Here is a 26274-nt window from a genome sequence, read left to right on the forward strand (position 1 = left end):
TGCTGTGGATAACGAGCAACTTATGAGTGTTTTTTTGCGTTTTCAAGGGCATGGAGCGGGCGCAGCTCGTCTCAGGCCTGCTGTTCATCATCTCATCTGTGTGCTGCTAAAACGTCCTTGGATCTCTGCAGAAAGACTGACTGCTCACGGTCACTCGTTTTAAATCACAATGTCACAAATGGCGCCGACGCCTGCCGGTCCAAACTTGTATCCGAGCGTCGTGATACCACTAAAGTTCAATGTCAGGCCCATTAAACCGAGTCTGGAACGAGGAGGAAGGTAGATTTTATTTGTTTTGTTTCCAGACTGAAGGAATCTTAAAACAGACACAGTGTTGAAACGTGTTTTATCTGCCCCATTGTTTAAATGCTGTATCCACCCATCATTCATCCATCCATCATTCATCCATCCATCCAAAAGCACAACAAAAAATGCAGCGCTAGTGGAGGTGTTGATCCCAGTGATGTTGGAAATGAACCAAACACCCAGAGAGGTAGCGTCACTGGTGGTAATGTTCCCAAGCAGTCCAAAGACTCATTTCAGGATAAGTGGCTCAGAATTTATTTGTAGCTTTAACACAATAATGGTGAAATAAAGCATTGCATTTGTAAAATGTACGGTGCTGTGCCTTTTACTAGCCGATGTAGCAAAACATCAACCTTAAGCTGCCACTTGGAGGGTGTTTCTCATACAGCAGGAGTAGCTATGTTTACATGCACAAAATTTCACAATCGGATTAAAATGTATTCGGATTAAGTAATCAGATTGTTTTATTTATATGGCCACGCAATCAAATAATCCGTTCATAATGTGTGTGTTTATGCACCTGGCTTTATTCAGAATAGAACCACTCTGACATGCGCAGTTATCAAATTCCCTTAAAAAAAAAACACAGAAGAAGAACTTCCGTCTTTGCTGAACTACAAAAATAGTAAACAAAGCAGTATTATACAAGTTTGTTTGTCTTCCTAGCAGCCAGGCTGGAATTGCAAGGTATTCTAATTGTGGTTGAAAAGTTACTGAGTAAGCAATAATTTTAAACTCTTTTATTTTTTCGACCAGAAAGGTTTTATCAGGAGCCCCGACAGTTTTGCTTCCGCCACGGGAAAATACGTCACGTTTACGTCGGGCGCAAAAGCGCACTTGGTCAGTTTGGCACATTCAGAATAACTTGATCCTGACAAGCGTTTAAATGCATGAGGATCAGATTATTAATCAGCATAAAACACCTCTATCATTCAGATTACAGTTCCATTCAGATTGAGCTTAATCTGATCATCATATTCTGGCCTGTTTACATGACGGTTTTTATTTCTGATTACTTCAAGCCATGTAAACATAGCTTTCTCATTGCTGCTATATGAGCATTTACATTTTTTTTTGATAGTTATTGTGGAAAGAGACACTGGTAAGGGAATGAAGAGAGGATGAAGACGAGAGAGAAGACTAAAGACACCTAAAGAATTAGTGATGCAACCTAGAGAGTTGGAGAAAATGACAACAAATTACAGCAATGTAAAGAGTAATCTCTGATGCCAGTTGAGCTCAGACAGAAAGAGCAGTTTAACTTTTTAAGAATTTAGTTTTAACAAGGCTGTAATTATGAAGGGAGATGCAGCAGAGAAGCCTCGCTGCAGACAAAAGAGTGGAGCCTGGAGACAGAAGAGCAGAGATACCAGATAAAGCTATGATGACCCCTAGAGAAGTATAATAAAAGGGACACTAATGACCTGAGGTAAGAATGCAGCAACATTAGGATCTACGGTTAACCTCATAAGGACTAGGATTTCTTCCTGGATAGTTTTCCATTCCTAAAAATATTTGCCTACTTTACCCCCTGTGTTATAAGGGGCATAGAGATAAAGCAGAAGAGTCTGAACAGGGGATAGAGGAAGGAGGCGAGAGAGCGCCACCTAATAGGACATCTAGGAAAGGAAGGGAGAAAGAGACAACACATTAAAGCTGCCTATTAATGAGGGAGGAGTTGGACAATGTAAGACCTGAAGTCAGGCTCGTGAGTAATATTTCTTCCAAAGTTTATAAATCCCCCCACGGCAAAGCGTATAAGAGGAGAACCCCCTCCGCAATTTAAAAGAAGAAGTAAAACTCAGGCTCTGATCCACCCACCCATTCATCTGTTCGTCCATCATCTCTGCTTTTTACGCATCCGTCCTTCCGTTCGTCCATCCGTCCACATCGGTTCACGTCCCGCCTGTTCATAAGCGGAGATGCGTTCACACAATGTGGGTTGCATCACTTTTGCAACAGAAACGTGGGTTTTTCTCCCGCCTGCTGCAGCTCTGCGGGATCAGAGTTGACACGCGAGAACAGCATGACAGCTGCGAAAGGAAAATCAAAACAGCCTCGACTTTATTAGCAGTCACCGCAGCACCTTGTTTATGCTAAATAAAACCGGAGAAGCATCAAAGTCCGAGGGCGAATGATGCATTTTGACATGATTTCTTCAAATCAGTGTTGAACACGTGCAAAAAAGCACCTTGAATGTGAAAATAGCTCGGCTGGCTTGCACTCCGCTGCCCTTTTCTCGCCCTTCCTCTATTACAGCTTGTTGGCTTTGCCCTTTTGTCCGTCTTGCCAGGAAGGACAAACATAGAGCAGCCCATTGTCCGCTTGTATTGAGCTGACAAGTGTATATGCACATATATGAGTCTGCCAACACACACACACACACACGTGCGGATTCTCGTCACGCTTCAGCCAAAACTCCAGAGCCACAGGCAGCAGAGGGACACACCCCAGACGGAGGGAGCTGGAGGTTTGGGTATGGAGAGAGCCACGCCCAGTAGTAGAGTTAATGGTCGGCCTGGGAGCTGGAGGCAACTCCCATGCCTCCTTTCTGCCCACAGCCCTTATTATTTAAAATTAAATGTGATTTACTTTGACTTTCCTTTAGAGAAATGAATGATGGGAAATTAGCAGTGGTGTTGTCGGATGGGTTATCTCACTCCGGAGTCTAATTTTACAGGAATGCGTCACCTTTGTGGGTTTCCTTCGCCTTCTCTGTCCTCTAACTGATATTAACGACACTTTCAGCTTTGCCACTTTTAGTCGGTGCCTCCTGACAAACAGTCTTTTTTTGAGAAGAATTAGCCCGTCACCTCGGTTCTTAATCTAATTCTGTAACGTCACCGCTCACCTTCACTGCTGGCGAATATGTCGAGGCCATGTGGCTTCTGTGATACTCCGCTGGGCCGCCAGCTGCTTTGTCACCTGCGTCAGCGAAGTCGCGCCAGGAGCTTCACAGCACACGTCCAATAAATGACCTGAGTTTATACGCCGCTTTTTCAGTTATACCGACCACTAACCATGAACTCTTCCCACTCAGCTACACTGCAAAAAGAGAACTAAAAGTAGGCAAAATTTTCTTGGTATTCGTGTATTTTTCCTTGATTAGAGCAGGCAAATAAGACTATTTGCCAATGGAATAAGATTTTTGCATTTAAAATCTCCATCATCTTATTTCATGTGCAGGATATCTAATTATCTTATTTTGGGGGTAATAATACTTATTCCATTGGCAAATAGTCTTATTTAGTTCCTCAAATCAAGGAAAAATAATAATAATTTCAAGAAAGTTTTTACTTACTTTTAGTTCCCTTTTTGCAGTGTATAGCCACCCCAGTACCACTTTCTGTTTTGGATCTGTTTTGTGGCAATATGAAAGCTTTTGCCCTCTGATCAAACCAGAGTATCTCTGATGGACTCTTACAGGTGCATAGTATTGAACGGAGTCGTGAAACCTAATTTTTCTGCTGTAGAGTAAGTAGAGTATGGAGGAAGCTACTATGTGCTGTCCCTCTGGTGTGAAAGACGGCTCCATTTCATGCTCGAAGAGTTCAGGTCCGAAATGCAAAGCGGCTAAAATGACCAGCATGGTTTCAGCAAGCCTCCATATTTACTGTCGATACCATAAAGAGCCTCCAGCAGCCGTGCCACCGCGGGTAGTTAACTTGGCTAATTAACTTGCTAACATCAGTTTGTTAGGGTACCCAACATAACTTTGCAAAAAAGCTTTATTGCAGGAAAGTTTTGTTCTGAGCAATAAGCATGTTTACTTCAAAGGCTCGGCTGTGGTGGAGGATTTAAAGAGACACTGCCTGTTTTTGTTTATTGCATCATTTCTCTTTATCAAAACTATGAGGACAAGAGCCACCTGTCATCCCATTAATTAATGACACATTTTTATCATTACAGAAATTTTTAAGCTTCAGTTGCAACGTTACTCTATCACTTTTCTCTCACATAGAAAGTTCTCCTGGATCAGTACTTATGTGTTCTTTTAATGCGTCTCTTCTCTGTCTCCTCAAACCTCCAGTCGGTCGTAGCAGACGGCTGTTCACACTGAGCCTGGTTCTGCTGGAGGTTTATTTCTGTTAAAGGGGAAGTTTTCCTCTCCACTGTCGCTACATGCATGCTTGATATGAGGAACACAATCTAACAAACTGTCCTCTGTTCAGGAGGAGCGGCTGCTGCAAATCAATAAATCAATGCAATCTGCTGGTTTTCCTCAGATAGGAAACTTTTCAACCAATCTGTCTGAATAGATTTTCTGAAATGCCTTGAGATTATATGAGTTGTGAATTGTTACTTTATAAGTAAAAACATGTTTTTACTTTCTAAGCTTAATGCAGTTTAATGTCTCTCTGTCTCTCTCTCTCTGCTAATTAATTTATTGTTCATAAATGTGATGCCCTGCTGGCTTCTCCTTCCTGTCGAAGCTGTGTGCTTCAGTTAATTGTAATCCTGTCATCAAAGCCATAAACCTGTTGAAAACATGCCATTAATGGGAATTTCACACCTCATGCTTAGTGTTTTCTGAGCGGTTTACCCAAACCTCAATTGCTCTCTAACTTACAAAGTTAATTGGAATATTCAAAGTACTGATATTAGCATAATTAGGCTTAAAAAAACCATATAGATGCCGCTGTGGAAAAAACACCTTTTAATGCCATTGTGTCCTCTGGTCCTCACTTTGTGACGTCAACTTTGTCATTTGCGTTTCGTTAATAAACAGCTGCAACTTCAACCGTGCTTTTCAAACAGATGCTTAAAAGAAAGTGCTTTTTGACCTTTACGAACTGTTGGTGTTAACTCATCGGCAGGAAGCTCAGCCTCAGCAAAGGGAGCTGTCGAGTAAAACAAAAGGAAGCGTTACAACACCCAGTCAGGATGGTGATTCAGCTCAAAGTGTGGGGAAAGATGTTTGTTTTTTTTTTTCTTGTCGGCTGCATCTATGATTCAAACCAAGGGAATTCAAAAGGGATTCATGCACATAGACTGAGAGAGGCTTTTGGGTCAGTTTGCTTTTTGACTAATTCATACCTCCTGTTCCCACCCATACGTCTTCTCCTCTTCCTCCCTTCCTACTTCCATTTATTGCACATAAACAGACCAATTGGCACCCGTGTAGTTCCATTCTCCATTTGGATGTATTTGTCTAGGCAGGTGCTTTTAACAAATAGTGGTGACAAATGACCTGCTTGCCTCTAATACGACTAATTGTTGCTCTGATCTACGTGTAGGATGGTTCATGTTACAAAAGCTCAGCGTATGACCCCCAATCAAGCCAAATCAGAGCAAACAGACCTCTGAGGGTCCTCCTGCTGATGGATAACATTTATCCGAGCAGAATATCCACCTCTGGTTGTCATTGCAGGTACAAAATAAACCGGTGAACGTTGGTAGGAAACGTGTTGTAAGAGGGAGCTTCATTTTGTATAAAAAAAAAAAAAAAACAGACATAAAACGACCAAAACTTCACAAGTAAGAAACTTCCAAGAGGCCGAATTAGCAGCGCCATGAAGGAAGATGTTGAGGCTTCAAAACAAAACTAAACACAATAAATACTTAACGTAAAGACAATGATAGCAGCAGTGTTTTAGGCAGAAGAAAATTAGATTAGGAGATGTGCCAAAGTAGAATATAGCACGGTCAGGAGGAGCGGTCCTGATTGGATGCAGGAGAGATTTAAAGTGATGTATCTGCATTAAGCAGATATATCACTTTTACTTGTGTGCTGCCGGTTTAAATAAACATACTATTAAACCTTTTCATGATTAATACCAGTATATTCCAGGTTAAATGAGCTCAAGAGATGCACCATTCTGTTTTTTCCTGGCCAGGTCCAGTTTCTGGATTTCTGAGGGTTATGGTTTGCTTCTTCCATATTTTAACAAATCAGTTTGCTTTAGGGGCAAAAAAAGGAGAAAAATATGCTGTAGGTCCTTTTAAACTAAATATTAAAGGGTTACATTATTATCCCCCATTTATGCAACAAAGCGCAAGTCCCTATTCTTTATTTAATCGTTAATGAACTCATAAAACGTGCATCATAGTGAATATTGTGGGCTTCATAGAAAGAAAAATGGGAGTTCTTGGTGTTAATGATCAATTAATCTTGATCACTGATCAGATTCAATATGGGAAAGTTTGTGGATTTCTATCCCTGGCCAATTGATTGGTGCATCGCTATTAAACATACAGTTCTCTTCTTTGGTAATTTTTATTTTATTTTTTTTTTTTTTTCTTAAACCTTTATTCAACCAGAAAAGTCTTGCTGGAGATTGGGTAATTTCTGTGAATTAAAGCGATTTATACGTTTGTTTAAGAAACAAATATGAATTTTGTAAGATAGTGAGCAAACGATACATATTTTCACTTTTTTTTTTTTAATTTTTTAAATAAGAATATATGGTCCATTTTTAGACTCACCACTAAGATCTTGTATGACTGCGCTCTAGCGCCAGTATAATTATTCCTGTTGCAGTGGCGCCCTCTGGTGGACAAATCAGAGTAAAACAAAAACATTGCCATGCAGAGAGGAGTTTCTGGGGACAAAGAAAGTGGACACAGCCATCCAGCGTCTCTCTGAGGAACAAAAGCAGTTCTGCTCGCACACATCCTGCTTTGTCTCGTTTTTGACCGATCTCATTTGACAACATTGATTTAGGAGCATTTAACCAATCTAAGGCATATGTTGCAGCAGGAAGACAAAATAAACCCATTAGTTTGGAGTTTTAATTTAAAGGAAATACATTTGTTTTGGTAATGCACCAAGAGTTAGGTCAGAGGGAGGGGGAGGGCCTGATGGTGTGTGTGGCCAGTCGTTATTAAACCACTGGCCTAATTTTTGGCTCAATACCGCGAGTCATGGTTTACAGTCACGCACTCTTATCAGTTGACTGGTTTTTCTCTTTTCCTTTCATAACCCACCCCGTTTTTAACATGCTCGGCCTCTCAGACATAATTCTGGTCCAATACGGTATCAGGTTCTTTCTCCTCTCTGGCCTGTGGTGCTCCACAGGCATTCAGGCATCTGAGAGGAGGTCCGCAGCTACAAAAGGCTCACCCCTTCTGTCTGCTAATCTCTCCCACCGAGCTCTGAGCAGAAGATGAGCTTCAGCGATGGCTGCCGACTTCCTCACAAGGCAATAAGACTCCACTCTTCTCTGCCTTCGTACTCGGATCCTGAGGCGCTGCAGGACGCGTGCATATCTGTCGGTTAGCTTTTTTTTTTACTCGTTTTTTCCTCTTTCTTTCAACATAACTGCAAGAACTTAGAGAGTTTATGTAAGGTAGCGACAAAATGCATTTCAGAAGCTCAGTAGAGTCTAAAAGCCGAGGTTTCTCTTTTCTGTTCCTCTCCGGGTTCTTAATTAGTTTTTTTTTTCATCAGCTTGTTAGCTTAATAGCTGTGATATTGCTGCCAGTTTGTCTTTTTTTGTGTGGTTTGTATTACAGAGTAGTAACTATAGGGTCACCTGAGCTACTTCCATTGCTTTTTAGTATTTATTGCATCCCAAACCTGTTTCTGCTACAGCACCCTCAACACTAATTAGAAGATGCATAAAAAATGACTCTTTTATTTATTCACTGGAAAAAAAATCTCATGTTTAGAAATATTAGCACAAAACTAAATCCTTTCCTTTACACAACAGCATTTTGCAAGCTTGGAGCACACAGAGATTTGACTCTCTGCACAATCTCTCTAGATCACCCAGAGTCCTGGTCCTCTCTGATGCTCTGGCTTGAGTTTTCAAGCACGATTCATTTCTAGGACCTGAGATGATCATTGCAGAAGATTGATTTTTTTATTTTTATTTTTTGGCTATTATTAGCTTAGTCAACCAGAAAAGATGTACTGAGATTTAAAATAGCAGATTTGACCAGGTTTCTGTTTCTACCCACAGCATGCCGGGTCCTTCTCCATACTTAACAGTGGGATCAGGGGGAATGGGGAATTGTTTTGTGCTCCATTGTGTCCAAAGCACTCAGTTTCAGTTAAAGTACCAATTCACATGTTTGCTTTTGTTTGAAATTTGACACCAGTACTCTTTCTGTAACAGAGAAATTTTCTTCTCCCTTACCGTCCTGTACGAAGACAAACCTGAGTGTTTGTGCAGATTTAATAGTCACAGTTCTGCAGTTATTTAAATCCATGTTCTGGCAGTGGATATGGACACGTTTCGCGTATCTGGTCACTGATCAAGATGTCATCCTTCAGTGGCATTTTCTCTTGTCTTTCCCATTTTGAAGAGTGTCTTTAGACCCCACTAAAATAAATGTCTTTCCATGTCTTCTCAAACTTATTCCCCAGAGAGACGCAAAGTTAAGAAGACGTCCAGAAAGAGAATAGATGAATAATAATAATAATAATAATAATAATAATAATAAAGAGCTGCACAGTGTCACAGTGGGTAGCATTGTTGCCTTGCAGCAAGAAGGTCCTGGGTTCAAATCCAACCCAGAGTCTTTCTGCATGGAGTTTGCATGTTCTCCCTGTGCATGCATGGGTTCTCTCTGGGTACTCCGGCTTCCTCCCACCGTCCAAAAACATGACTGTTAGGTTAATTCTCTAAATTGTCCTTAGGTGTGAGTGTGTGCATGATTGGTTGTTTGTCTCTGTGTTGCCCTGTGACAGACTGACAACCTGTCCAGGGTGAACCCCGCCTCTTGCCCATGGACAGCTGAAGATAGGCGGCCCTCACAACCCCAATAGGGATGGCCGTGTTAGAAAATGAAAATGGATAGTAATAATAATAATACATTTTATTCAAATGGCCCTGTCTTGACACTCAAGGTCACCTTACATTAAAACAGACGTGTCAATAAAAAAAACAATACAATTGAAAATACAGTTTAAATTTGACAATGCAGTAGAGATCAGAGAGAGTAAGCTAATTTAAACAGATGGAAAAGGATCTGAGGGCGCGGACAGGTGTAGAAATGTGAAGAGATCAGGAAGATATGGAGGTGCGAGCTTATGGATAGCTTTGAAGGCAAGCATGAAGTACTTATCGTACTCAATCACACGTCGTAGTCGATACGATGTGTGATTGGGAGCCAACGAAGCGACTGCAGAGCAGGTGTGCTGTGATGGACTGACGGGGTTGGTGTGACAACACAGGCAGCTTTGGACCTGTTGTAATTTATGAAGTGTTTTATGTGGAAGACCGAAAAGAAGAGAGTTACAATAATCTAGATGGGAGTGAACAAGAAGAGCAGCGGAGTGAGAAGGACGGAGAGGATTTATGTTACGGAGATGGAAATAAGCCGAGTGAGGATGTTGACGTGGGAGGCGAAGGAAAGGACGGGAAAGATAGAGGAGTTATCGATAGAAAAAAAAAAAGTTCTGGAGTTTGTTTAATGTCGATGTTAAAAGAAGTTCTGTTTTGTTGGAATTTAATTTAAGGAAGCTTGAGGTGAACCGGTGAGGGACGGTTGTAGGAGTGTGGAGTTAAGTTTGGTTGAGACGTAGAGCTGGGTGTCATCCGCATAGCAGTGAAGGTAATTATTATATGAAGGTATACTAAATTAAATGATGCTGCTGCTGCTGCTGTGTTTGAGGTGCCCATAGTTTTGCTTTAATAAAAGATGGATTTATTTAACACCTTTCTCCACATCTTTGCCAGTGCTACTGTAAATTAGTCTCTAATCTGCTTTGGGAGATTTCAGGATAAGTTAATTGCAGCTGAAGTAAAATAGACATGTGAGCTTGTAATAAAGTCATATTTCCTCCTTGGAAATAGATTTTGAATTCACATGAACGTGTCTAGAAGCAGTTGGAGGGTGAGAAAGGCTGTTCCCACCTGGTTTATTCTTAGATCTTCGTGCCTTTTAGTTGAACAGTCTACAGGCTGACCACAGTTGCCTGGATTTAGTCTCTTTTAAAACAGTCCAAGAGGTTAGGGTGTTTTTTTTTGTTTTTTGTCAAGGATCTTGTTTCGCGGTGAAACCACAGCAAAGGCCACCAGGAGGTCAGCCGGCGCTTCTCTCCATCGGTGCTTGAAAAGCCCAGACAGACCGTGTGGGTTTATTTTCCACCACTTTTACAATCTCACACGCTCCTTTGACTTTATTGTTGCTGGCTCGCTGAGTCCGCGCGGTCTATAAATTCAAATTCTGAGTGGGAAATGGATGTTATGGTCTTGATTTGAGAAAATAAAGCGGCGCGCGCTCAGACCGGCTGTGAGCCAGCCAGGCCGGTGCTGATGAAACCTGGCCAGCTGAAGTTATGCTTGGCCTGCTCACACAAGCATGAATGAATCTGCGTCTGGAGGATATTTACCTCCATCGTTCGGATTCTCTGCCCCACAAAGCCTGACTCTGTTGACCGGCTCCTGTTTTCATTCTTCTCAGGCGGTTTCTTCCATTTTTTCTGCCAACCCTCCTCTCATTCACTTAACCTTTAACGAGAACTTTAAGGATATTCAACATGAAGCGGCTGAAGCTAAAGAGACGCTGCAGCTTTTGGTCTCTTGTCTCATCAGTAGCTTGTGGGGGGGGGGAAGCCTGAACTCCTCCTGTTCACCTCATTCCGCCTCCCTGTCTTCATTCGCACGTCTCTGCCGAGCTTTTGCCTCGTTTTCTTTATCTTATGCTCTCACTCGAGGGTTTTTTCCTCAATATCCCTCGCCTCTCTTTTCTTTGTAGTCGTTGGGCTTTAATGTCTGTTATTTCTCCCCCTTCTCGCTCCGCATTCCTGCGCTATCATCCCTGTCAAGGGGGCCGCCGTATCTGGGAGAAAAGACGGCGGAGCTTTAAAGGCGTCTTAGCGCTCACGTTGGCCCGTAGATTCGGTTGTTTCTGCTGCTTTGGACTTTCAGTTTCTGCTTTTTGTCCATTTAATCATCGGGATGCAACAAATCCAGATTAGGAAATATGTAACAAAACGAGCGGCGCGACGTTACTCTTGGTGCTGTCTTCTGACAGTCGCTCTTATTACACTCTCTGTGGACCGCAGGTGCCCGGATCCTGGCCTCATGGCCCCCCCACAGGATTTAAATCTGTTGTTGCTCCTACAAAGCTGATTCTGACAGCTGACTCAGCTCCTCAACACGTCACAGAGCTCTGCTGAGTCCTGCTGGTCACCCTTTATTTTCATTCAGGTCTGTGGAAACAGGGCAGCAGCTTTGGCCCCCGCTGCTGTAGACTGGCTCCTCTCTTCAGCTCACCCCGCAGCTTTTCTAATGGATTTAAGGCCGGGGACTGAGATGGCCATGGATGAAGGTCGATTTAATGCCTTGTGAGCCATGACGCTGCAGATTTGCCCATGATTTGGGTTATTATTCAGCTAAAAGGCTCCCTTTTTTACTTTAAAAAAGTAGAGGGCACCAAATTTCTATTTATAAATGTCTCTGTGCTCCTATGGAGGTGTCGAGGAACCGGCCCGCATCATTACACACCTGCCACCGTGCCTAACAGTGGGAAAGGAGGCTTTTGCACACATTCCTACCTAAAATACCTGGAGTTTGTTTTTGAAAGCTGAATTTTGTTTTCATCTGACCAAAGCGCACAGTTCCAGTTAAAAGTCCAGTAGAGTTTAACAAGCTTCTCATGTTTATTTTTGTGACGGCTGCACTGCAAAAGGGAAACATAAAGTAAGTAAAGTTTTCTTGAAATGGGTGTATTTGTCCTTGATTTGAGCAGGTAAATAATCTTATCTGCCAATGGAATAAGATTTTTGCTCTTAAAATAGGAACAACTCATCTCCATCATCTTATTTCAAGTGCAGTAAATCCAATTATCTTATTATAGGGGTGAAAATACCTGTTACATTGGCAGATAAGATTAATTACCACCTCAAATCAAGGACAAATACACTAATGTCAAAAATATTTTACTTCGTTTTTATCCCCTTTTTGCAGTGTGAACAGAAAAATCGCCTCTCATGTAGCTTAATCCACTTTGTTTATATCGGAAGAACAATAGTTTCCCCCAGAAGAGCTTCACACGATCACAGGATAAAGAAGATAAAAGAAAAACAAATATTTTAAATCAAAATCAAATTAATTTACATGAGGAAGAGCAGAGAAGGCCTCTAAAAACGACTTTTGAAACAGTCAACTTTTGGGGCAGTGCCTATACGGAGGACAAGTTTGTACAATAATTTGGGGGCCTTGACTCTGAAAAGGTCCGGTCCCCTTTAAGCGTCAAACACTTGGTTGAGACCGAGAGAAGCAGCTTTTCAAACGACCTTTCGATGGTCAATGAAGACGATTAATAAAGGCCGGCACAACTTCATGCAGTGTTTAAGAAAACAATAAAACACAATTTGACTAGAAACCTCATAGGCAGCAGTTGGATCGAACTAATGTGTGAATCTTTTCACTTTAGAAAGTGTCTAATAGTTGTTAAAGAGACTCTGTCCCCCTGTCTTACGGTTTTCAGAGATCAATGCACTTTTATGTTCTTTTGTCTTACTGATTTTGAAGAGTAGATGGGAGCCATGGGCCTGCCTGCTGGTATATTTGTACATCTTGGTAACAGTTAGTCATGGAGGAAAGAGATTGTAGATATTCAGATTGGCTCAAAAAATCTAAAAAATCAATTTAAAATCTCTCAGTTACATTTCCTGTTGTTCTGAGGCACAGGTGCCAATAACTGTGACTCACAAAGGAAATTCAGTGTCAGATATTTTTTCTGCTGGTTATTTATCTTTATTTCTGGGTCCTGTATGTCCCTTTGTGTCTTTTTCTGCTCCAGCACATCTGTGAAACTGTGATAACTTTGTGTTCCAGAAACATTACGAAGACGTCTCGATCAGCCAAAAATCCTGCTGCGTAGTTACCTGGAAAATATCTTTTTCTCTTTGTCTCCAACAGGTTTTTCCAGTGCCAGACTTTCTGCAGAGTCAAAGGTCAGTCTTAATTTTTTTCCCCCTTATCCTTTCGTTTTCCACTCCTTTTTCTTATTCTGTACTGAACACTTTTATAACCCGACATAAATGTTATTTAGGACCCCATTGTTGTGAATTTCGACATGCGAAAAACCCAGTTTGGTTTAAAGTTTTCTGCAAAAGGTTTAAAAACGCAACTGTAGCTTGTCACCACTAGATGGCAGCACAGTATTTCTTTGCAAGGGCCGTTTTTGGGGGCATAAGTGCACATTTCACAACTCTTGGTTAATGGAAAAAGAAATTAAATTCTGCAAAGCAGATTATTTTATCTTCTGACCAAGTTTGAGTGTGTTTGCATTGATAAGTTACGTTTGTCTGTTGGAGTCCTGCTCACTAATTAATAAAAAAAAAACATGTTTATGTAGCAGAAGGAGTTTTAAAGGAGGGCTATTTGTTGCAGCTGTGTGAAAATGACCTGAAAAAAAAAAGAAATGTGTTATTTTTGCAGTAATCAGAGGATTTAAGCTGCTGCTCCAACATGTGTTAATTCCTAACAATCCGAACGTCGAGTCTCTCCTCTCAGCCAGTCTCCTCCTTCCCAGTCCCACTCTACTCCATCGCCTCCCGTCTCTGGCTCCTGATAGGGCAGACATGGAGTCAACAGAGGAGAGAAGCAGCCGGAGGAGGAGGAGGAGAGAGAGCGAGGGATGGAGAGACAGTTTGGATATGAGGGTAGAAACAAAGAAACGCTGCAGGTGTTGTGGAGTTTGAGCGTGTCTGTTGCGTGACTTTAGTCAGCGGGGCAGAGTGGCAGCGTTGGCTGTCAGGGGCGCAGGACTGGTGGCCTGATTCCAGCTGAAGTTTTGCCTCGTTGTTTTTGTAGCGGTTCAGTTGATTTTAGAGAATATTTTGAGCTGGACAGCATGGCCCTCTTCGCCAACGACGCGCAGAGCCTGGGCTCCTATTACTGCCTGATCCGACGCAAGTTTAAGAGGAGGCGGAAGAAGCGCTCCGAACGCAAAGGTAACCCAGAGAGTCGAGGTTCTGTCGCCTTTTCCGATGCCGAGACGCAAACAAGTGCGTGCGCCTTTTAGACAAACAGTCCCAGGTCGTTTCTTCATGACTTACTGCTTGGTGTCGTGATGCGAGACGAGAGTCCAGGATGTTTCAGTTCTTCCGGTTGTGTTTCGTGTGCGCTGGTCGCTGTGCTTTTATGTTTACGGCAAAGATCACTTTTTAAACAAGACAAGTTTTTCATCTGATTCTGGCATTTTCCAAGTTTGGATAAGTATAGAGAAAAAAAAGCAATTTTTGTTGAAGGAAAAAAAGGTTTAACTTCTTTATTTCAAATATTTAATCAATTAAATGCATCTTTCATTAAATATCTGCTATTTAAATTTTTTTTAAAGAGATTCGGCAATCAGTTGACTGGAAATCTCTCCCCAAAACACGGACTCTACAAAACGGGGGTCCACAGGACGACGTGATGTGACGGGACTTTAATTTACCCAAAATTCCCTTTTCTAAATTTTCATGAATTTGGAACAACCTAATAGCGGACGTTTTGTTTTTGTCACTTGATAAGAGCGCGACTCTGAAGTGCAAACCGTGGCCGTGATGATCTCCTGGCTGTAAGATCAACAGCCTTTAATATACAGTAATATTAATTTGTAAGACTCACAGTGAGAGGGTTCATATAATTAAACTTTAAGTTATTCATATTCCTGGCAGATTTACATTTAAAATCATCATCCTTCCACCAAGTTTGATTCTGAGTGGAAATGAGACCAATGTTCAATTTAATAAAAATATATAAAGGGAGTATCAGGTTTTTTTAAGTACAAATTTATCTACTTTTATTACCATTTTATTAAAAAAATGTGTAAATCTTAAAGGTGTTCAACCCCTCCTGTAGTTGCTGACCAGCTTTTTGCAGGTTTCCACAGCTGTTGACCATTTTATATTGGCTGATGAGCTCCCAGTCTGAGGTTGGAAGGCCTCCTCACCATCACCCTAATCTTTATCTTATGATCGCAGATCATCATTCACACAGAGATCAGGACCCTGACTGGGCTGCTCCAATTCAATTCAATTTTATTGTATTTATATTGCGTCAGTACAGCACTTTACAAAGTCTAATTCAATCAAATCATCCAGACAGATTGGGTCAGATTATACAGATTAGTCAAAAAGTTTCCTCTCTGAGGAAACCCAGCAGGTTGCATCAAGTCTCTCCAAGCAGCATTCACTCCTCCTGAAGAAGCGTAGAGCCACAGTGGACAGACGTCTGCATTGTTGATGGCTTTGCAGCAATCCCTCATACTGAGCATGCATGAAGCGACAGTGGAGAGGAAAACTCCCCTTTAACAGGGAGGAAAACCTCCAGCAGAACCAACACCCTGATATCTCTTCCAGTCAGAAGGGACACATTGGTAGATTAAAAAAAGTTTTAGGTTCGATTCCAGCTTCTGTCATTTGTTGATGTGTCCCTGGGCAAGGCAGCTAACCCCAGGTTTACTACCGATCTGCATATGGTTCTATGAATGCTTGTGTTAATTTAAAGCCATTCAACTGAATGGTAGGACTAGAAAAAGACTCTACAAATATAATAAATTCCTTATTTAGCATCACAGTAGATAAAACCCTGAAGTATGATGAATCTCTCAGCTCCTGTCAGGTCTTTACTGCATTTGTTAGAATTTGTTTTAAGGCTGATATATCCTGATTTGTCATTGACTTTTTTTAGTTTTCACAAGATCACAACACAAAATCTGCAGCAGGTACAAGAACTGAACTAAAAGCAAACAGAATTCAAAGAAAACATTGAAAGACCTAAAAAAAGAAACAGTCTGAAGAAGCTTTAGGATTACAAGAGAATCTGTCAGCAAAATGCCAAGACAGCTGGTTTGGTTTTAAACTTTTGCAAAGCACTAGAGATACAGCCATTAAAAAAATCTTTGTCCTTCTACCACAGAATGTGTTTCTAACAAAACATTTTCAGGAAAATGTAATAATAAAGCTAGACGGTTACGAGAAGCGTTTATGACGATGTTACAGTCAAAGGGGGCAGACGCTCCTAACTTTTTCCCCAGCTAGAAAACACATTTTTTATCTGATATTAAATGAGTAAAACAGTCCAATTAAACCACTCTCTGTAGAAAATCTATCAGTGTGTGAAACGTATTTATTAAAGAACTGAGCGTTTCTTGGGATGTCCTGATTTTTTGCTTTTACATGACTGTATTTCTTAGGTCAATCTGGAATTTTTATAAATGTTATAAAGGCAATAGTTGGGTTTAATTTCTACCGTTAACACTAAAATATCAACATCATCTCCTTTTTTTTTTTGCCCAAAGAGACTCCAGAGATCTGTTTTCTTTGTCTTCCTCCTCCCATCCTTCCCCTCCGTCTCCCTGTGAGCGAGGCGGCTCGTGGCTCATCATAATTGAAGTTGAATGACGAGAGCCCCTCAGAGCTCTGAGCTTTTCTCTCCTGAGTTTGCTGCTCTGCTCTGGGGGATTAACCAAACAGAGAAGCTGGTAATTACTCAGGTGGCCACAGCTCACCGGCAGTAATAGCCGTGTCTCAGCCACTTGCTTTGACATCCAGCAGCCCCCCCCCCGTACCGCCGCCGCACCTCTGCCGTCAGGTCCATTCATCCAGCTAAATCCGCCTCTGCTGAAGGGGCATTTTTTTTTTTATCCTTTGATTTAAAAACTCCAGGTGTGCTGGCTCAGAGTGAATATGTCTATCAGTATTACCCAGCTCTGTTTTCCCGCCTCATTTTTTTTTTTTTTTACCCCCTAAGCCTGAAGGAAACTTAGACTTAGAAGCGATGACGAGGCAGGAGGAGTTCGGCCCGGTGTTGGTCCGCTCAACGTCTTCAGCCTGCCTTAATCTTAGCCTCCTATTAAAATGGTTTTTGATTGTCATTGGCACAGTGATCTTTTTAATCAAGACTATTTAGAGTTTTTGGAGACGATCTCCACATTTTGCCACCAAACCTGTTTGTGCATCACGGATTATTCTGTTCCAAGCAGTCAGCAATAACTACTAACTTCTGAGTAAAAACGTGGTTCTTTTAATAAAAACCTGGGATTTTTTTTCCCCCTCCCCTGCATTCTTTTAATTTTGTCATCTGAGGAATCGGTACCCGTCGGGGGAAAAGCTGAGGTGTTCCCAGTGACGTGAACGGTGGCTCTTCTCTGTTCAGACATCCCTCTAATCCGTGTTTCATGACAGCAACGCTGTGAGACCCTCAGGCTGAAACCGTGGCCCTTATTCCGTGTCATAGTGTACAATCATCTTTAAACATGCCCGCTTTCAGTTTTAGGGTTTAGCACATATCTTTAAGAAAGATCTGTACTTGACGACTTCTCAGATTACTTAGATCTGACTTTAGCTTTATGAAACACTCCACTCTGTCATTATTTTTTTTAACCAAAATGGGTGGAAAGTGGTGTGTGCAAAAGAAGCGTACTTGCTGCTTTTGTAGCATTTAACACGAAAATGAAGCAAAGTGTCTTTATTTGTCTCCCTTGGGAGAAATGGGCTTTGGACAAACGGGCTTTGCTGCACCGACACAGATTACATTCACCTGTAAGTTCACATAGATAAATGCAGAAATAAATAAAACTATTCCTTACAAAAAAAGCAGTGATTCAATAAAAACACACTATTCAATAAAACACCTCATTAAAAACTGTTGGCTTAAAGGGTCAAGATTAAAAAAAGCTGTCAAATGTATAAACAATCTCAGAACCAAGCCGGTCAGTGAGGAATCAGTTCTCTGTTCTCGTACTAAACAGACTCGGCGTTCTATCACTTGTAGTTAATGAGATATGAACCAAAATTGGGGCTAAACACAAACCAGACATTGCTTTGGAAATAAATTAAATAAAAACTTGTTTGAAGCTTCAGAACTCTATTGTAGTCCAATCAGAATGACAGACCCCTGGTTCTTTAGAGGAGAACTTCTGCTTTCCAATGACACCGCTTCTGTTTACAGACGAAAACTCTGAACATTTTGTCCAGCTGAATAAATCGTTTAGAGCCACAAATGAGACCGTTTGGGAAAAAAAGCCAACTTATACATATATCTTTTTAAATATCTATTAAAAAATGTGTTGTCATTTGTAAAGAACCACCATTTTATTTCTATTATTAGGTTTTAATAATAAAAAAAATTATAAATGTGAATGGATCTAAGTTCTTTGGGAAGTTGATATTTGTGAAAAAAAAATTTTTTTTTTTTTGTTTGTTTGTTTAAGAAACACATTGTTTTCAACCGAATGGCATGACAATATTATATTTATATTTAGAGACCTTAGTTGCTCCTTTATCATTTTAGCCAAACGTATTAAGAGCAATTGCGGAAATGACAGATTTTTACTGGTTCAAGTTTCTCCAGATGCTGAAAAATGTCTAAAATAGAAATTATCAACCTGCTGAATCTGAAGCCAGTCTCATCGCTCTGTAGTTTAATGACTTGTGGTTGAAAAAAACAACTATTTATATATAAATAATAAAACCTAATTTGCTGAATGTTTCTAGCTCAGTTGTACATAATGACATTAAAAACCCTTTATTTTACCAGTCGCATAGTGTATTTAACAAGAAACAAGGTAAATATAATATCATTTTTAGTGTAGTCTGATGAACACAAATATAACTTTTTTTTAATCTTAAATTGAACTTGAAGGCAAGTCAGAATGAATCAATCCAGTAGGGTTTAACCTTTACACTGCCCAGCTGAAATAGTTCGATTTATTTCCCCCTTACATAAGTGTTGTCATTTCTATTTACTTATTAATCATTTTTATCTATATTGTACACACACGTTATTAACATATTTCTCTGTTGTTACTGCTGAACTTCAGTCTGGGGGTGTATCCTGAACGATGAAGTTTCTATGTGAAGGATTGTGATTCAGCTCCCAGAGAATTAACATACAGTGCAGAGTGACTTTCAAAAGACTGAACTTAAGCATATCGCCGGTGCATCTCTCATAAATGTGCCAAAGCATGACACTCGGAGACGATGCTTTCCAATGGGCCGTATATGAAAGATGGAAAATGGGGAACAGAGGCCTTTTCTGCCACGCCAGCAAAATCTCTAAAACGAGCTCTCGCAACTCGAATAGTGTGGGAGGGGGATCTGCACCGCCTGGCGCCTCAGACCCATCGCTGTGAGGAGGACCATTTTATTTCTTGCTATTTCTTAGTTTCATTGTTCACTCGTTCCTGTATCTTTACCAGCAATGTATAAATTACAGACTCGTTCTTCTAAATGCCTTTTTTTGTTGTTGTTGGTTTTTTTTAGATAGAAAACTAGATTAGCCAGCCTTGGAAAAAAGCTCCGGCAAACTGATTAACATACGACATCCACAGCAGAAGAAGCCAGATAGAAAACATAGTCCTGTTAATTTATATTATATCAGTAAAAGAGCAGTTGATTAGAAGCAGGGCCTGGCTGAGTACTGCAAACACAGCGCCGCTCTGTCATAATATGAAATGAGTTGTGTCTGCCTGTCTCAATGTAATTAGCTTTGATTAGCATGCTGCTAAGACTGTGACAGACTGTGGAAGGGGGGGGAGAAAAACCCCGCGCTGTAGTGGGACCACTCAAACCACCGAGGTTTGTTTAGCTGACAGTGACACATTTCATCTCTCTGCAGAGATTTCAGACTAACTTTATTGGTGTAACAGCAAATTATTACGAAGATGGGGATGTTTTGCCTTTACCGTGCACACTTCACGAGGCTCGGCCTGCTCTGCAGAGAGGCAGCTAAATCATCACTCCGTCCTCTTTCCATTCACCTCTCTGTCGTCTGTCACAACCTTTTTCATCCGGCTGAGGCCTCCCTCCATGCCCTGCCCCAACTGTCCATCAATTCCACCTCATCTGTTTGACAGCAGAAAGGCCACGGGGTGCGAAATCCAGCTCAAGTTGCAGCCCCACACAAAAATTTTACACAGATCCATCCACAGCTTTGCTGCATTTTACCTTCAGAACCCCACCTACACCCCACCCCACCCCACACACACACATATATGTGCACACAAACATGCTGAAAGTAAATGCAGGCATCTCTCCTCAGGATCGTTTCGCCAGGCCTTGAGTTTGATAAACTGTGGTAGGTGTGAGGCTCCATGGACATGAAGTGAAGGAGAACAGAGGGACAGAGGAGATTGGTGTGATTTGGTCCAGAGCTCTCACACTGAGACTGACCTCCATGCATGTTGCTCAACATCACTGTGTAGTGTAACTCCTGGCTGTTTGTTAACTCCCTGGGTTTTGTCCCTTGTCCTACGCTGAGCTGGAAAAAGAGGTAAACTCTGCAGGGAAGTGCAGCAGGCAAGTTTTTTTCTATAGCCATGTGTAATAGTATGATACTGAGATATGATGTTTTGGAAAATATCTAAATCTAAAAAATGTCTCTAAAAATACTCCCCTTCCTGTTAGAGTCTGTTTCCTAGTGTCGGTGAGGAAGAAGTCAGTGACTGTAGAGTGCCAGTATTCTTTGCTTTTGTTTGTTTTTTGTTTTTTTTCAATTAGGGATGTGTGGTGAGACTATTAGCAGTCAGTGTCCTACCTAAAGTTGACAGCCATTTAGGCAAGGCAGGTTTATTTTGATAGCATTACAAATACACAAACAAATTAGAAGTACATAACAGGAAAATGAAGGAACAGAGGTAAAGTAAATTACTTAAAATTAAGCAACATGCTACCATGCAAATTAAAAGATCAAATAAACAGATGAAATATGATTTAACTATGTTTTAGGCTTTATTTAAATGGAGCCAAAGAGTTTCTGCACATCTGAGCAACTAAATACTCGCTTGTTTAGTTCTGGTCCTGGAAACGCTGAGTGATCTGGTCTCTGATGACCAAAGGGATCTACATATTTTATACATGAACAGATCCAAGACTATTCAGCTCCTTTTAGACCTGCAACAACATTTAAAATGCTGTCCTTTTACAAACAGGAAGCCATTGCAGTGATTTAAGGGCTGGTGAAATGTGATCTGTTTCTCTGGTTTTTGGTCAGAACCCAAGCAGCTGTGTTTGCATCATTTGCAGCAGCCTGATAAATCTTTTTACTGAGGCCGTTATAGACACCATTATATTAATCTAATTCTGAAAATGGAAGCATGAACCAGTTTTTTGTGTCCTGTTCAAAAGGGAAACCCTTAAGTCTGGCATAATTTTTATTTGAGTTGCACAATAAATTGAGTTACTGTTGTTGTATAATAATAAAGTGCTGCAATAGCAATGGATTGCTTGATTACAAGTTTTTATATGTCAAGTACCATGCTTCTACATGCCAATACAACATTCGGCCAGTTGGTGGTTTTGTAGTCAATAACAGGTAATCTTAAACAGACTCAAGAGCAAGACCACGATCAAGTCAAGACCAAGACTCACTTTGCTTTCCTTCTTCAATTCTGCTGGCAGAAAAACAAGCATATCTTTATACTGCAAAATGTTTCTCCATCTTGTTTTCCCATCCCTCTTCTCATCCTCGACACGTGAGAGCATAGGTAGCTGCAATGCCATTTTCAAAGTGAATAAACTTTATTGTCACAGTGAAAAAAAGGTTATTGCTGCTGTGGTCTTGACTAACCTTGAGAAAAGAAAAACTTGAGTCGGTGGAGAGACCAAGAAAATGCTGAGTAAAAATGTAATCGAGATCAAAAAGGGTCTCGAATACCACAACACATCCAGTTAAAGGGTCTTTAACTGCCTTCAATGCTCTCCCTGAGTGTATATTTCAGTGGCTTGAGATGCTAAAGCTCAGAAAAATAGCAAGGGCTTTGCAATGAGGGAAAAGAACAAAACAAGTCAGTAAATGTGAGTTCATTATATTAGATTAACTCATATTTACTTGGTATTATACAACCCTGGTTTATTAGATGGCAGCATGCATATTTAGTTAGTGTTTGTTAAAATTTAGGTATGAGTCTGTATCTTAACCAGATGGTATAATTAACTGTTAAAGCTATAGCTGGTAATCCTGTTCAGAAACACTTTTTGTTATACTGGGCAAAATCGTCCTTCTGTCCTGAAAAGTAGTTATTACATTATGTATTCAGAAAAAGGAGGTTAAAGATGTATCTCTGTGGGAGCTGCAGGTCTGTAAAAACTCTGCACTGAAGAGCAGGGATTTATCAGAGTTTTGTTCCTGCTCTCACCCTTCTCTGTCCATCATGTTCCGGGGTAATCGCCTTATCTATTGGTTGTCCTACATGCCAATCATTCTAGTGTGCTCACGTAATGCTCGTGTGCGTTCACGTTCCTCGTTAGTTTCCGCTTGCTTGCTGTACATGCACACTCTTAGTGTTTATGCATCCGGTTAGCTTAGAGGCTAGCTTAGCAGTTAGCTTCGGTGTTAGCCGTTCATTGTGGCTCCGCTGCTCTCACTATATACTTTGAACATGGCTGAGAGTTGCAAGAAGCAAATTGCGTACATATTTAAAAGAAGAGGAAGACCTCAGTAGATAGAAATAAGATCAGAGTGGATTTGGGAGATATTTTTCATGCGATCCCCTTGAAGAGCGTAATGGCAGGTAAGATGGTTCTGGGCATGCACAGCTATTCAAAAAGAAACTTTGAGAAAATTCCGGATAAATCGCCCACCCCTAGCTTTAACTTCAGAAAGTCAAGGCAACATCTGAAGAAAGGGGCCTTCCCAACTACTGTATTTTTCGGACTATACATCGCTCCGGAATATAAATCACATCAGTAAAAAATTGTGTCATAAAGAGGAAAAAAACATATATATGTCAGACTATATGTATTTATTTCGAAATTTATTTCACACAATCGCAAGACTAAAAACTGACATTTAATCTGATAAGACAACTTATTTACTTACACAACTGCATCCACAACCGGCTAATTAATATGGAACATACCTGGGAGGTTGATTGGGGTAAATGCGTATTACAAGCCACCAACTCCAACCAGGAAAGTTCTCGTCAGCATACTTCCGCATAAAGTTATCCTGCAAGTTGTCAAAATTACTCTGAAATTAGACCATGAGCGTAACGATGCTACGTGCTAAGATAACAGTACAACACAGATGTTTGAGAGCAACATAAAGCTGACTTGCTTCAGTGAAGTTATAAAAACGCCTGGACAGCAGACCTGTAAGCTAGCGCTAGCTGTTATTAGCTTCACGGATCGCCCAATAACAGGGTTCATCCCTTCGAGCTGCACCACACAACGCTCCGCTGCATGAATGCATACTGAACCAGCGAAACAACATACGAATGCGTTCAGAAGTTAATGTGGCAATACATTTTTAAGTGATACAAGAGCAGTGTATAGTTTTCAAGAGCCTAGAGAGCCCTCTTGTGGTTATAGATGGTAATGTTTACGCATTGCCTCATGTTGGTCAATATGAATTACCATTTAAAATTGTACTCCGAAATATACGGCAATCCAAATGTTTCTCTGATCGCTTCATCTATCAATAAATTATTGGTAGAGAATTACTGAAATATTCCGTAGCTGCAACCTCATTTTAAACAATAATCCTGCTGTTGGTCGAGCTCCCTGTCCAGTTCGGCTTTGTCTCTGGTGTAAGGACATATTCTGCTGTTGTTGATGCCTTCATGCTGATACAGAACTAATACTGAGCTAAGGGGTGGTCCTGTTTCGGTTGAATTTGCATGTTATCTAAGCCATTACAGGCCTTTGTCTGGAATGGTATAAAGCTTGTTACTCATCATTACTCCAGACTTTTTGAATTGAGAAAGCTTCCGGGAGAGGAAGCGAAACGTCTTCAACTACGGAAAACAAGTCCAGTTGCTTTGTTTTTTACCTTTTTTTGGAATGACCATGACCTGGATGACTGAGAATCTTCACCAGCATAATACTGAGCTGTTTCTTTCATGAACATCTGAGCTCTCAGGAGCCTCCTACCAGTGAGCTCAGTTTTCCGCTCTGAACATTGAGCACAGCGTCGTCGGTGGCCCTCTGTGGGCCGAGCACGCTCACACGTCTGAACATTCGCTCATTTCCAGACACACTGAAACGTCCACTCTTTTCCCCGCAGGCACCCGGTGCCTATGCTGTGTCATAAATCAGAGCTGTCAAATAGATTTTACAGCACCTAGTGAAAAGAGGAGAGGCAGCCACCCAACAACCTTGAAAAGATGGAAGAAAGCAGGAGTAGAGGAGTTTTATTATTATCAAACCTGAAGCCTGGTCCTAAGGAATCTATGAAGAAAGATGGGGCAGTTTTTCATGAGAGAACATGGATGACAGAGATGAACAAGGAGACACCTGCACTGAATACATCAACAAACCAGAAAGCAAAAGGTGCACGTAGCTATATTCTTGGTTTTTCTTCCTTCATGTAAAAATTTGGCGGTCATGTATTTATCATGACTGAGATTGATATCCATCCATCCATCCATCCATCCATCCATCCATCCATCCATCTCCCCAATGACATCATTGAGCTTATCCTCAGAGACCCCAAGGTGTTCCCAGGCCAGATGGGATGTAAAGTCCCTCTTCCGAGTTCTAGGTCCCCCCTCCTAACCTGACGCCGCCAGATAGATTTGCTTCGCATATCCATCTGGAAACTTTCCCTTGAAGTAATTTTGGGAAGGGGCGAAAATACTGGTTAGCTGATTGGCCTATGTTGGTGATAGACAAGCCAAAAAAACCAATCAGACCAACGAAGCATATGACGTACTCGTCAACATGCTTCGTCGTCGCTCTGTTACGAGCGACGACGAAAACACAACCACAAGCCAAGCTACTCTTGCTGCTGCAGGTAAAGGCTCGTTAGCTCAGCAAAGAAATACTCTGTAATTCCAATAAAACTTGCTCGATAGCCACGCTAATGCTAGTTTCATCGGATGAAGCCGCCATGTTCTTTAGACTGAACTGTCGATCTTCTCGTTGCGTCACACCTCAACCCGCCTCAAAGCCAACGCTGATTGGACGTTCGTTTGGTGAACGGCTCCAAATTTTCTTTAACGGAGAGTAGCCAGACTGATCTGCGAGTGAAACCTTGAAAGCTCGCGAGATCTGGATGGTCTCACGAGGCTATTTTGTATTTGTATATTTGTATGTCTCACGAGGCTATTTTTTGTATTTATAAATACAAAAAAGGAAATAGGAATGGGCGTATGATGTCTTATTTACATTCTTTGTGGTCTATCTATATATATATATATATATATATATATATATATATATATATATAAAAACATATCTATATACTTAAATATATACATATATCTATGCGCCTACATACATACGTACCTACGCGTATATATGTGCATATACATTGTATACATTTGTACATACATATACAATGTATATGCACCCCCCAAAAAAAGTGGGGGAAAAACTTTTTTATGGCACTTTACATGTGGATTCCGGTTGTATGATTTGAAATGTAGGCAGTTTAATACATTGGATTAAATTGAATTACAAATTTAAATATATAAAGGCTGCTTCCACCTCGCGCTGCACGCAAACACTCACTTCCAATCGTTCTACCACATTATGTCTTTGTGACTTTCTCCACGACTGAAATTATCTAGCTCCATGTTTTTCTTCTTTTTATAAAACAAAGTCACTTATTTTCAACATAATTACTTTCGTTCACATGTTTATTTAGTTTTCATCTTATTTGAGTCCTTAAAAATGTTTTAGTTTGCAAAATTAGGTACGAGAAGACAAAAAATGACAGAACCTTCAGTGAAAAATGGGAAAAATTATATTCTTCAGTATTCACAATACTTTCTCTCCCTTGAATTCAGGAGCTTTTTATGCCTGAATAGTTAATAGGTTACAGTTAAGTAGCCTAACAGGGAAAAAAAACTAAATATATATTCATCTGAAAATTGTCTGGATTTGAACAGAAAATTTGGATAAACAACCTAAAGTGCAAAAAAAAAATTTTTTTGAAAGATCTTCAGACCTTAAAGAGTTATTGATCAAGAAAACTTGAGCAAAAATTCCTTTGAAGCAAATATAAAGAAATTGTACATTAAGAATTTTAAAAAGTTGGTGCAAATCAATAAGCTAAACGCCACACAGACCCACAGGCTGGTTGCTCCATACAACGCTGCATTAAAGCAATAATTCTTGTCTACTTACCTTAGTAT

The 26274-nt window shown here is 40.7% G+C and overlaps 1 protein-coding gene across 1 annotated transcript in view; it reads left to right on the top strand.

Annotated features, from left to right (window-relative positions):
- Positions 1-26274, top strand: part of adarb1b (adenosine deaminase RNA specific B1b) — a 208073-nt gene that overhangs the window by 110661 nt on the left and 71138 nt on the right. Inside the window, exon 3 of the mRNA XM_036139598.1 lies at positions 13125-13159. The gene's annotated coding sequence lies outside the window, so the exon portion shown is untranslated. The remainder of the gene's footprint in view (positions 1-13124; positions 13160-26274) is intronic.

This window comes from Fundulus heteroclitus, chromosome 7 (assembly GCF_011125445.2).
Source record: "Fundulus heteroclitus isolate FHET01 chromosome 7, MU-UCD_Fhet_4.1, whole genome shotgun sequence".
Taxonomy (NCBI): domain Eukaryota; kingdom Metazoa; phylum Chordata; class Actinopteri; order Cyprinodontiformes; family Fundulidae; genus Fundulus; species Fundulus heteroclitus.